Raw genomic sequence first — 14638 nt, forward strand, 5'->3', positions numbered from 1 at the left:
GCTACTCATAAACAGGTTTAATCTACTGATACTTACAGGCAGTTAGCTTTAAGACTCTTCACTCTAGTGACAGAAAGTGCATCAGAGCTCCTTGACCACTATAGCTGCAGGCATCCCAGGCCTATCTTTATTTGTCATTAGGGTTATATAGGGGGACACAGTGTAAGTAGTGCGTGGCCCTAGTGCGTGAGACAGGGAATATATACCCCAGGCCCTAAGTGTAGTATGTTGGCTATGGTCTCTGAGAGTACTGCTGGTAACACTGCTGCAGGGCTTTGGAAGCTTTGACACTCATCACACTTACTGTTCTTACACCCGAGGCTACCCAGAACATGCTGGCTATCAATTTTATATGAACATACAGACGGGAAATGACTGCATTTGGATACAGTTTCTGTGGGTAATTTACTGTGGAAACATTACCACAGGCTTTATTAGAATCAGTGTTTTTCAAATTTTGATGTCTCAATCTTAGTTTATGGGGGAGCACAGTGCAGCGTAAGGCAACAACAGGAAAATGGCTGGTTTAGAGGGACATTTCTGCCACTTTGTCCATGTTCCGTCATTTAGAGGTAATGGACGTGACCACTGCCTCCATGTTTACATAGCAGTGGGCTCCCAGCACCCAGCCTGTGACAAATTATAAAAGCCGGGCCTCTGTAGCTGGGCTGCATTTCATTAAACTTTAACTTCCCTTATCTGCAGCAACAGAGGACAGAATAATAAAGGCTGACAGGTATCTAAAGATGTATGTTTGGACTAGGGGACAGGAACAGCATGAGAGCCTTAGCCAGCTTTGTCACCAAAGAAGGGACATATGTTGTGGGCTATAAAAACTGAAGGCAGATGTTGCTGTTTTACTGAAGCTGGGAAAGGTTGTAGACGCTTATGGTGCTTCGCACATATGTCCACCATGAATAGCTGTCTGTTTCACTAACAATGCTTCCTGCCGCATGTGACAAAACAGAAAAAAAAAAAAAATACAGGTGTTGTTTATTATCTGATCCAATACAGTGAAAACATAATATTCACTGTTCTCTTGTCAAACCTAGATATATCATAATGGGTGAAATGTGAGAATTATATAGTCTCACACTCGTGCAGCACTCATATTATTTGTGTCTAAAGGTTGAATATACATTAAAGATGAATGATTTAAAGATGTTTCTTTCACTGTGGTGAATGAATGTGTCACAAAAAATACTTGAGGTATGCTGTCATTCATTATTAGCGAGAACAATACGCCTCAGCCTTGCTTGTCTCTCTCTGGTTGTGTTTTCTCCCCGCACTGAGGCCTCTCTGAAATCCACTCTACACAAAAAGACCCCTCAGAAAAGAAACTTGGATCTCAGGCGTAAGTTGGATGAGGTTTATATCTCAAAAGGACAATGTGGCAAGGCCAACATTAAACCATGTTAAGATCTTCTGAGAGAAGCAGTTGATTGATTCCATAGAACCTTGTTCATCAAGGCCACCAGGTCTGAACCAAAGATATTTGGAATGTGAGGAAGAAAGAAGTAGTTACGGCAACAAAAAGCAGCTGAAGCAGCCTTTGTAAGTATCTGAAAGGACCTATCTACAGCTTGCTAGGCTCTCCCGTTGAGCAGACGAAAGACTACCATGTAAATAAAAGCCAAGGGTGAGCTCACAACTTTGCCTGCATGAATAAAAATGGCCACAATAACATTACAGATGCGTACACAAATAAAGCCAGCCTTTCATTTCCTTGTAATACTCAGCAGGCGCCCTCTCTTTATTCAGTGCTGCTAAAGTATATGAATTTCTTGTGCAGTTTAATTCAAAGTACAGAAATAAATTCACGTGCTATCTAGAATTTGGTTCATTGTGCTCACCGTTAACACTGATTTTGTGAGACCAATGACCATTTTCTCACCCTGTAATATCCACTTTCAAGTCTCGCTAGGCTCTGCACACTTTTTTGTGCTGCCGATTTTGTGATTTTCCTACACTCTCCATGAAAGGTTGTTTTCTGTGGCTCTACCAGTGTGTGTTGATAGACAGCTGCGCACATGCCGAGATAAGGTCAGATATGGCCTTCCCCGTGGGTGGTGGTGGTTGCGGTGGAGGGTATCGGCCAGCCCGAGGAGTGGACTAGGTGGCTGAGATAGCCTCCTCCTGCAGGCGAGTAGGTCTGGAGTGCTGCTGCTGCTCTCCCCCCCCCCAGCAGCCATGTCCTGTTGGAGTGAGCCCCTTCACCAAAGCTTTGTCTGAGAAGAGAGTAGCCGAAAGGGCCCTCTGACACACTGGACAAGACCCTTCAATATACAAACGCCACCTCCATGGCCTCATAACCAACCTTAGCTGCACACACAAACACCTGGACGCATTCTGCATACGCTCATATATGGCACCACACGAGTGCCAATGTTGTTTTATCAACTGTTTTCTGTGTGATTTCAGAGTTTGAACACAGTGCTAAGCTCAAACACAAACACTGGGAGCTGGAGGCAAGAGCAGAGAGCCATCTGCCCCGTTCACGGCCTATCAGGCTTTCACTGTCCATTTCCAACAAGAAAAACCTCTGCATTCATTGCAAACCAGGGGAGAGAAAAGAAGCCAGATAGAGTTGTATGCTGCCTGAGTTTTAAATAGTTCTTTATCTACAGTGTTTTCTGACTGCATCTCTGGAAGGAAAAATAGAGATGTAATCAATAATGAACAACCTTGAAAATGGCTGTAAACAGATGGCCTATTGAAAGGAGGCATACTTTCACCTTTTGTACTTTCCCTCAATAATTGTCGTCTCTAATTTCCAATCAAAAAAGTAGTTTTCTCCATTGCTGAACCTCTGACTGCGTCTATTCCTGAAAGGAGATTGCAAATCTTCCAGTCAATATCGGCACACAATTGTCTTTCATGTTATCATAAATAATAACCCATCTTCGCTTGTCTCTCAGCAGACATTTCCTAAGTCTCCGCAGATAACTCACACCATGTGTCACAAGGTGTGACAAAGCCCACACTGTGACATATCTAGTCCGATGGAGGGAACTCGGAGACGCTGAGGGAAGAAAGAGGAGTGAAGAAGAGAGCGGTGGGGGGAAGGAGTGCTAAAGAGGAATGTAGTATAATGTATAGTGGTTTTGTCCAGGTAACTGCTCAAATGCGGCTATGACACATTTGAAATTGGCCCTGGCCTGCCCACAAAGACGGACAGAGGCGCTGCAAGCACTAGCCAATCCATACTCTCCAGACACCTGGAGAATCCTCAGATATTGACCTTCAATTCAGCTGGCATTCAGAGCTGATGAAAAGAGATAAGCACTCTAATCTGTCCGTCGTCTTCACGCTCCCATTTATTGACTAACTGACACAGACTTATTTTAGCTCTGGCTGCACGCTGTCGCCACATGCCAATGTGATACATAAACCTAATAGATGCTTATTTGAAAGAGGCTAATATGAAAATTGCTGCTAAAGACACATGAATCAATTTTCAAAAGCAAACATAATTGGATATTCCGGGACACTTATTAAATGTGAATTGGCCCGGGTCTTCTTGTCTGTCAGAGAAGTCTGCTTTTCTCCCCCCTCTTTGCTATGTTTCCTTGTGTGACATGTTATTATGCTCCGTTTCCCTCTGTCAGTCGCAGCCATTTAACAGATTGGCTGCCATGGAGAAACTGCTTTAAAATCTCAATGGAGAAGCATGTGTGTAAAATGAATGTGCCTCTACCTAACAATATGCTTTTATGTGCATGTGTCTGCCTGCAGAGATACATTTACAGGTTATACTCGGGTAGGTCCTTCTCTTACCCCTCCCACCGCGGTCCTACATTTTCACACGACAGTTGTAGGCTGGATGTTAGAGGCACTTGACAACGAGTACGGGAGTAGGAGGAAGTGCTTACTGAGAGCCTCTGTAGAGGACAGCGATGCCTACATACTTTCTGTGTCACAAACCGGCCATGAGGGTGACCATGTGGACAGAGACACGCACATAAAATCAAACACGTGCCAACAGGCAGATTATTGAAAAGATTCACACACACCCAGCCACGCATGGTCACACACCCCATATCAGAGAGCCATCCGGTCATTTTCATATTCATATTTACATGTATATGAGAGCCAGCGCATCCCAGGAATACAAATCTATTTAAATTCAGACAGAATCCGTGAATACCCACCTCCGGAGAGCCAGAAGAGGAGGAGGAGGAGGAGAGAGAAAGAGGCCAGTATATTTATTTGAGTGACATTGTCTAAATTGAAGTTTGACACTCTTCACCACTCTAACCTTTATGCAAATGTGAAAACATCTATATGTGATGGACAGAATTCAATTAACTGAGATGACAGAAAATAATCTAGTGAACTGAATACATCATGCAGTTGAAAGGTAACATAATCATCCTGGTAGGAAAGGGTTGGGGGGGTGGTTCGGTGGCAGAGAGACAGAGAGAGAAAGAGAGAAAGAGAAGGAGAGAGAGGAGAGGAGGGTGGAGGAATGGGAGGGAGGGCACAGAGGAAGTAAGAGATAGAGCCCATTTCTCCGCCGCCTTATCGAATGGCACAAGCTCTATTTCTCCAAAGCGAAGTCTTCAGTCCACTAAACTCTTGATCTCAAATGAGAGACCCTGGAACACTGTTGCTAAGCAATTAGGGGGGGCTTATTGAGCAGCTGATTCCTGCCGCTCAGTGTCCATCATTACAATTTTTCCTCACCTCATAGACTTCCATACTGATGAACAGCAGCCAGCGCCCACTGACCACACACAAGAAAATGAGCTCCTCAGGCAAGGCTGCAAATTACACCGCCACTGCCGTACACCACCACCCTTATTTCACCCAATACACCAGGACTGCCCTCAAACAACTGTTGCTGCATGGATGCTGAAAGTGTGTGCAGGTGAGAGAGTGAAGGGAAGAGAGAGAGAGAGGGAGAGTCATAAATCCTTAAAATACTAGTGCAAAAAAAAAAAAAAAAATCTTACACAGCTCCTTTTCTATATTCTTAAATTCCGCATTATAAACACTAACTATCACGTCCAAACGGATTAAAATCACCTTATGTCAATGCAGAATTAGCATAGGTAGGTTTACATAAACAATCCATATTCTCTGACAAGCAGCCTTCATAATGGGAATCAGTGCGAAGAACGAGTGCGGTAGGAGGAAGCAAAGGAGCAACCAGACTGCCTCACACAATCTGTGAACACATCAGTAAGCTGTTGGCCAGATGGGGGCACCCTTAACCAAGATATGAGAAACCATGCTACATTAGTGGGGCAGCTTGCCACAATGAAACAAGGATGTGTGTAGGACTGGGGATGTTTCTTGTTATGCTTGAAACTGTGCAAAAGTTAAAATACTACACATTGCAGTGTTCACCAACAACACTGTGCCCACACCTTTTGTAAAAAATTAAGAGAATGTTTTCCTGCACGTTGTCCTGGGTTTCTCTCTCAACCCAGACTGGATTTTCTTGACAGGTGTCATATAAGTATGCCGATACGTTCTCTAACATGTTTATGTGCGTGTTTTCTGGCCATACAGTAAAAGCAGTGTACGATGTGAAGCCACCACAGGAGTCCATTGTGTGGTGAGTGCTAACACTAGGTGGCTCTGTGCTCTGTTAGTGGTCCTGAAGAGCCACTCAGTCTTACTGGATTGTTCCCCGTGTTTACATACTGTAGATTTTACAAGTCTGTCCTCATCTAACATTGAATCTAAAATACAATGAAAAATATTTTAAATCTTTATTGTAGATCATTGCCAGACATATAATGTAATATAGATTGTTGAACTGCAATGTAGCAAAGAAAAGAAATAGTATTATCAATGAAATCCACCTTATCGCTTTGCACAACCCCCTCAATTTACAGATCTTGGCTAAATTGTGTTACAATGCTGATTTAAATCCAATCATTTACGTGTGGTTACAAAACGGTGCCACAGAACTGAAACAGCAGTCGTAATGGACGGTTAAGTGACTCCTCACCAGATCTCTTACATATAATATAAGTTCCATTAGCCCAGAAATGGCTACTGTATGGCATTTAATTAAATATAGCCTTTCAAAGAAACCCACGGCAAGCAATTTAGAGTGTGGTTACATTTGAAGCTTGTGTGAGGTTACTAGTGCTTTTAACTACTGCACCCACTGCATAGACTGTTAATTAACATATTTAGAATGAAGTAGATTTGCCATGCACTAATCATTCTCTAATTCGCTAAGAACTGCACCCTTTCAAACACTGGACAGTAATCAACATGCCGGGCCCAAACATTACGTAATCGGTAATTATGTTTCACTGAAGTAAAGGGAGAAATATATAAATAAATATACATAAATTAACAAAAGGCTGTTGATGTGATTGGTTAATGGATGCCTTTACGTGTTGTGAAGGCTAGGTCCACTTGTCATGTATACGCTGAAATACACTTCGTGACCCACAATAGACACATTGACAAGAATGTTAGAGAGGGACAGTCAGAAGATGAGTGTGTGTTCTCAAGTGCTCATAATAAGTTTAAATACTGAAAACCAATTTCAAACATTATGTTTCCTGCTCTTTGGAATTATTTCTCAACAGCAGTCAAAACTCTATCTCAACATGTGCTAATGATGAATACACATAAAAAAAATATCCACATATTCCCCTTCACTGCAATGGTAGTGAATCCACCCGGCCCTGCATGGTGCAAGGGATGGGCCTGTCCCAGAGGCCCCAGTGCACCATGGGTAATGTTTTGACTCCTCAGGTATAATGAGGGAGCTGTGGCTCGGCTGCTGAGAGGGAGAGTGGCAGCACTCCAGCCCTGACCCCCTCCTAATCCTGAGAAACCCATCCTGGGCTGACTCCCGCCTCACTCAAGGCTTTAGGGTTGAGGAGGGAAACGGACAGACTGCTGCTGCTCAGCCTCAGATAGACCGACAGACCAGGAGACTCACCTCACCTGTACCCATCAACAGGCTAAACATTGGACTTGCTCTTAACTACACTCCATCTGCTCTCATTCTCCTGGCTCTTTACAGCTCTTGTAGGATCACCGCTATATACACTGGATAAGACAGACTACTGTGATATAAGTACTGGAGAATAAGTGAGATCTTTGCTAATGCATTTAATTTTATGGCAGAAATTAAACTAGGCATCGTTGTGTCATTGCTTATATGAAATGCTCATCTTCAATTATAGGAGACCAGAATATACAGCTGGATAAAAATGCAATGGTGAAAAGATTTGAACCCTTTCTAATTTTCTGAGCCAATTTTCTCACTGAAGTCAATAGGAAAATTAACCATGCAAATTAGGACTGTTGAATCAGAAAATGTGAAAGTCAAGCTTCATGGCAGGAAGGTAATCACTGGGTGTCTTGCCCGTGACCAGGGCAAACAGTGGGTAAAGCAATGAGCAAACCTGCCGGGATTCAACTGTTTTGTATTATAATTTACTTGCACAAAAGTAGTTACTTCTTTATCATTAGTTTGGTTGCATCTCACTTAGGTACTGTGAGCTTCAAACACACAGATACTCTGATTGAAAGAGGATGAATAAACAGCAAACTCGCTTGGGGTTCAGATATATTTTTTAACATCACATGACTTCCATCCCAGAGGCCTGTGGTTCAGTCATATATACACATTAGGAGAAGATCACACAGCCTCTGCCGCACTGGCTGTTGTCAGGTGACTCTCTGTATGGTTTCAACGGCGGCAGATCCCAGCAGGGGATATTGCTGATTGCTGACCACAATGTCACAATGACGCCTGTGAACCTACCACTTTATGGCTGTCCTGGCTTTGATGCAACATCTAATTGGCCGAGATGAACTGTTGCTGTAGCGGCTTGGGGCTCAGCTCCACTGTATGCCAGTCCACACAGTCACTGTCTGCATTTAATTAGGTCCCCTCTGCCTCTTGTGTGTGTATGCTGTATGTGTGTGTGTGCGCGCACACGCAGTATATCAATATGTACATCTGCCCCTGTGTTTTCAAGCTCTTCTGCGTATCTGTGTGCACTTGTCCGTACGAGTTCATTATGTGTCTAATTAAAAATGACATTTTATTTTTTGTTATAACATTATGATTTTAAATCACAATTAAGTAATGAAGGGGGTAGTTGATCTGATGAGCTGTGTGGTAGAATTAAGATTGAGAGGTTTGGGGTTTTATTGCCTGGAGGTTTGTTTTCTCAGTTCTTAACGTAGCTCGAGGCACTAGTGATTGGCTCGGATGATGACAGGGTGCGGTCGAGTAGAAGAAAGAGTGAAGGGTGTCGTAGTGGTTTGTTTTCGCAGGCCCTTCACTTCTCAGCGTTTGGCGATGGGTCTGGAGCTTGTTGTCGTCACAGAGGGGCTGCGTGTGAGTGGCGCTTTGTTTAACTTCCTCTCAGTGCTGGAGAAACCAGCAGGGCCTGGTAATGAGTCTGCAAACAGGACTCACGAGGAAGAGAACCGCGTTCCTCATTCCTAATTGCAGTGAGTGATGGCAATGCGTTGCCTAGTATTTTAGCAAGAGGTTACATTCAAAGCCATATTGCCATGTAATCCATGATTTGCTATAAAAAAAATGTAAGTTCTTCAAATTCTAAATACACAGCTCATATAAAAGAATATTAGAGCTTAGCTAATACATAAATCTTTCATACCTAACAGCTACATAAAAGTTGCGTTGGCAGTTACTGACATTTTTATGTTAGAAATGAGGGGCAATTTTAGAAGCTGTACTGTTTTGTTTATTTGCATAAAATTGAAGAAACACCACAAAGTATCATGTGTCTCAGCTTGTGCTGAACTCACCAGTGCACAATGACTGATTATGGCAAATTACTATCCCTGTACGAGCTCCCGAGAATCCGCTCTCCGTGCTATATGCAACCCTGAAGCAGGGGAAGAGAAATTGTTCCGCCCAAGTACCATAAAAACAGATTGGAAGCTCGGCACTGTGAATTAGCTGCACAGGAAGCCCCCTAAACCCCCTGTTTTATTCATGAGCATGAAGGCTATCGGAGTCTCAGAAACCCCTGTGGTCTCGCCCGCTACATCAAGGTTGCATGCCGCGTCCATGGAAGGTTGCATTTTTTTCCCAGGCCACATTGATGCCACATTAAAAAGCATCAGAGATTAACTGCTGCTGTCATTTGAAAGTATATAAACAAATTCTTTACCCTAATGCAGTGAGAGAGATCAATCCAGCGGCCATGTTGAGAGATTTTAATGAGCAAACCGTCATTCAACTCATGGAGTCCTGCTTCAAATGTCCACAAGTTGCATTTTGGGGTTCAGGTCTTTGTTTGGACAATCATGGGAAGAGTTGGTGTAGGAGGGGAGCGGAAGAACTTTGCACAACTGTTGAGGAAATGCATTGTTGTTGATAATCCTTTGGAAATTAAAATAGGGAGAGGCAGCGGCTCCGAAGGGAGAGAGATGCAGTGGACACACACATGGCAGCACTACACTAGAGTATTGCAGAGCCTGAGAAGTTGGTGGTAGCCACAGGGGGTACCCCTGTGGCTACCCCCTGGATTGGGGCCATGTGAGAGGAAGGTGAAGAGGCCACATCTGCCAAAATCGCAAAGGAGTGTACAAGAGAAAATGATCTTACAAGAAACCAATGTCTCATGTAGTCTGTTTACTGTTGCACTTGTTACTGTTGTTCCTACAACAACTTATTCAAAGTTAAGCATCTGTTATTACAATACTTGAAAAACTGCAGTTACTTAATATAATGCTGTGTAACAAAGGTAATATGTAACGGGGCCGTTAAACTGGCACCAAATATAATATGTTCGTATGCACAGATGAACAAATGTCCTTGTTATTTACACAATATTTTTTATCATGGGCTCATGACCTGTTTTCAAGATGACAAACGTACAACTCTAGCTAAAGGTCAAAAACCACCAAACCCAAATTGTAAACTGTGAGTGAATAGGGGACAGTGACATAGAAAATTTAAGATGAAATTGCTAATACAATGTTTATTCTACTGTACATCCAGATGCTTTCTTTTATAGTAGCACAATTTAGTTTTGAATCCAAACTGCAAGGCATGAAAAACATGCTTTTAATCTGAGGCATTCCCCTTTAATAAGCATTGAATCAAACATAAACAACTTACTTTACCAATGAGAGGCGAATTAATTGGTCTATTTCCCATTATGCTAATAAACAAGCAATAATGACGAAGTTACTATTGTGACAAGAATTACCCAGTAGGAGGCAATTTATTGCTTTTCCCTTTTTAACTACCCTTGAAAGCTATCAGATGCATCTCACAATGTCAAAGCACAATATATGTCGAATTCTGAGCCATGTGTCCTTGTTTACTTGGTTTGTCTGGGTGCCAGCATTTCCTAATTGTCCTCTCTGAATTTAGCAACTTGGTCTCTTGTCATTACGGTGGCACTGAAGTCCTAATGAGTGGAATTGTTATCTGAAAGATGGCCCCTTTTTTCCCTGCTGCGAAAGCACATTAGATCCAGACAGCTCATTTCCATTCCCCCTGTCATCTCTATAGAAATGACGTGCAGTGCTTGAAACTGTTTATTTCCAAATTCAGACCTCCTCCGCGGCAGCCATCGGCTTCAATTACCAGTTTTTCCTGAGCGGAGCCATCAGGCAGCCTGACACTGAGGTCCAACCTAATTCCCACCTTCTCCAAAGTCAAGAGCATAATGTGCAGATAAAAAAGGTGGAAAATAGCCTGCCGCTCATTAGCATGCAGCGCCTGCCTGTTCATTTGCTTGCTGCGAATGAAAGTTCTGACACTCAGCGCCTTGTGCAATACGAGAATAGTCCTCTTCAGACTGCCTCGTGTCCTTACTGCCATGGAAAGGTCATCGGCAGAGGTGTGTGCTCACCAACCTGGCTTGCTGCTCTTCAGTGGCCCACCTGGGAGAGGGGTTAGCCGGGGGTATGGATTCAGGGAGAACCTCATTACCTGCTGAATCAACATATTATTGCCATGTTTCACCCAGCCGAATTGTTTACAAGTGTCTTTAGCGCGGGCAAAAGCCTGCTCTGGTGGGCCACGACCGCATTCATTAGTCCCTGACCCTGGTGATTATGTGTTATCTGATACGCTGCTATCTGGCTTGGCTGCATGAGCAGGGCCACTGGCCTGCATTGGCCTGGGCCCATTACAACCCCTCTCTTTTTCTCTCTTCATTTTTCTCTCCCTCTCCCCCTCAATCCCTCTCTCCTTCTGCCTGTGCTCCCTATGAATGTATCCATTAGCCTGCCGATGTGTAAATTGTTTTCACCTGCACTGCGGGCAGATGGGGAGCAGTGTCTCTGTCGTGATTTCCTATGCATGAGCTTTCTAATCAGTCAGAGAGTAACACGATTCCCCTGCTCCTTGCTAGGAAAAGGTGAACTTGCGCGAGCATGCACACATACATTACATACACACATGCATGCACACATGTTCTCGCACTCACAATCTGCAATCAATATGCACGCTGTGTTGTGGGGATATTGGTGCAGTGGTAGCGGTGACAAGGTTCATTATATGAGCTTGCCTTACAACACTGTGATGGCTTAATACAGAGGAGAGGGCCAGGGCCCGAGCTGATCCTTGCCTCTGCTAGTCCCAATTTCAGTTCAAATTGAAGGATAATTTGACCTGGAAGACGAAACCCACAAAAGCGCAATGACATCCAGTAAAAGTGTCAACCGAGTGTGACCCATGGAAGAGACAGGAGAGGATGCCCCGCACGCAAACAAATAGAGCATTCCCTAATGCCTTAATGTGGATGTGACATGTGCCCTGTGGGCCTCTCCTGGAGGATTGGGTCAAATGGGCCATCCAGCACTGGATTGGCTCTTTGGGTGTAGAAAGAGGTGCTGTCTATTCCAGGCTGTTTTCATCCTTCAGACATAAAGTTACAGATCTTGGTGGCATACTTTTCTAAAATCAACACACCATATGAAAATTGCTGATTACCTCTACCATCATTGCAGTTCCACTATATGCAGTGTTTTTACAATTATGCTGCAAGGTGGAAAGTGAATAAGGCCCACAGCTACTACATTATACATGTGTGATATTGCTTTAAAACACTGAAAACCTGGGTATACATAAGTTCAAAACACAGGATACTGACACACAGTGAGACAAGACCAACAACCACACAAACTACCCACTAGTTCAGCATAAGTAATAGAGTCACTTCTGTGCAAGTCATCCGCTGCGTGATAGCCAGTTCACTACCACCAAGCCTAAGCTGGTAAAGATGGAGGTGAATGAACACTGTCTTAACAAGACCAGGGATCAGTGTAACCAACCAGGCCCACTACAGGAGCAAACATCAAGCCCTGGCTGTCAGACATCTGACCCAGAACAGCCCAGCCCACATGAATCTCATCATCTGACAACCACATACGTTGCCCTTATTCGCTGCTGTGAGCAACACCACCCCTGCTATCAGCTGTCAGTCAAACTCTCAGACTCCACAAACTCTTGTCAAACTGAGAGATGATCCTCTCCTTTCTGTCTCTCTCACACACTGACAGGAACTGCCAGTGGTCCATGAGCCTGTGAAAATGATCGCAAAGAGTCTGGATGACACCAGCTGCAGATGCCCAAAAGAAAGAATGAAAAAAAAAGAAAGAAAGAAAATGGAGAATGCAAACTACGACATCACAAGGCGTGCGTGCACTAACAACAGGCCACTGTCATTAGACCTGGGACTCTTTGTTAAAACCACACTGAAGCATTGTGCTCTCAGACAGCACTCGAGACTGCCCTGATGTTTATTCAAATAACCAACAAGTGCAGCATCATGGTGAATCTGATCTCCTCACTTATCTTTAGTGATACAAGAGACAACATCTACAGAGAAAAAATGTACGTTTTAAGAAACAACTCTACATCTGAAAAATTTTTTACACAATGTATTTTCACACAGCTTAGCACAGCCTCTTGGCGTTCAATTTCTTCTTAAGTCACGACTGAAAAGGCAAGCATTGGAAACTAGCTCCCCTCCATCCCATTCTATTTTGTCAGCTTTCTTTTCCATGAAATTATAAAGGGGATTTGTTGCAGCTTTTCATTCACTTGATAGCACTTAACTAATTGCTGTCCTCTCATAGACAAAAACGTACTCGCAAAACATGGACACACAAATAAACTGTATGCAGGCATGCAGGCACATGTGCGCACACCGACAAACATATAAGGATTAAACTGTGATATTTTGTATCCTGTTTAAATTTTAATCAGTCCTGGTTTCGAACAGATACTACTAATATCATCATCTGGACACATCTAATCTTTTTAATATAACTTTGTGAAAATCAAACTATACCTGTGCCAACTACAAGTGCCTCCCTTTTGAAACGATTATAAAAGCCCGGTCAAATCTCTTTCGCTAGTGGTATCAGCCAATTATAGAAACAAGTGACCATTGAATTAACACATGGAACTTGAAAGCTTTTGCACTCTGATGTAGAATGCACTCTGGAAAAAATATGTCAGACCTTAATTTGCAATTTCACAGGGAGTCACCTGAGTTCTGGGCAAACAATGGGCTTTAACTGAATGGAAGCACAATGGCATTGTAAATGTTAAAATGTGTTGATAAATGTCACAGTTCTTCTTCAACATTTTTGTAAATGCTATTCAGACAGAACTATGAATGAATAACAAATGTTCAGACTAAGTTCATTTTAAACTTGCCTAACAATAGGCAACTCCTATACCTTTTTTCTTCATAGATGAGAATTGAGGATTTGCATTAACCCCAAACACTGCTTCAGTATCTAAGTGATAGTGAAAGGAGTGAAGGGAGAGCCATGAAAACCAGAGTTGTGGAAGAACAGCCACAAAAGACAGATAAACCCAACACCACAGAGAGGTGCGCCAACTGTTCCAAGTCTCACACAAGGGGAGGAAGAAAAGGGGAGGGGGTGGAGAAGATAATTTAGCATTTGTGTAAGCTGTTTATCAAATTATTAACTGCACAGATGTTTCTGACTAGCTAGGGGCTGAACATGGGCTCTGCCAGGCAGGGGAACAAAGGTCTGAAGGATTCAACGGAGATGTGCACTGAATATCAATTTAATTTACTAGCTGTTAATTCTCATGCAAATTGTGACCTCTGTTAGGGCATATCAATGGCCATACACATTGTGTGACTTCAGAGAAGCAGCAGGGAGAAACAGTGCAGAAACACTGTATAAAACTACAAATAGGAAAAATAATATTTTCAGTGCCGGCCATTCATGTAGTAAGATTTGAAAAATGTATGCAGGGCACTTTTTTGTTTTTACTGATAAACACTTGGAAAGACTATACCTACTCTATCATCAAAACTGTTTTTATTTTGCACCATTTGGGCTATATATGTTTTTTTTTCTAAATAGGAAGGAACTATACTGTAGATAATTCACTGCAGAGTTAAAATTAATGTTGTTTAAGAGATATATAGATTAGAACACACATAATTTGTGAGCCCTGTAGTTTTGTTATGCATTCGTCTATGCAAAGTGACTGACATCATTTTCACCGACCTGTATTAAGTAACAAGTCGAGTCCAGGCGTTTCACCACAGCTGAAGTATCTTTATTTCTGATGCAGTCTCACACATGGTGCCAGTACATCTTGAGCGATGAGTTTTCTGCCTGAGACACAAAGTGAGGAAGAGCAACACAAGCATATTAAACAGTG

This window comes from Seriola lalandi, unplaced genomic scaffold (assembly GCF_002814215.2).
Source record: "Seriola lalandi dorsalis isolate HSWRI2012SDOR001 ecotype SW California unplaced genomic scaffold, Sedor1 jcf7180002054403, whole genome shotgun sequence".
NCBI classification, from domain to species: domain Eukaryota; kingdom Metazoa; phylum Chordata; class Actinopteri; order Carangiformes; family Carangidae; genus Seriola; species Seriola lalandi.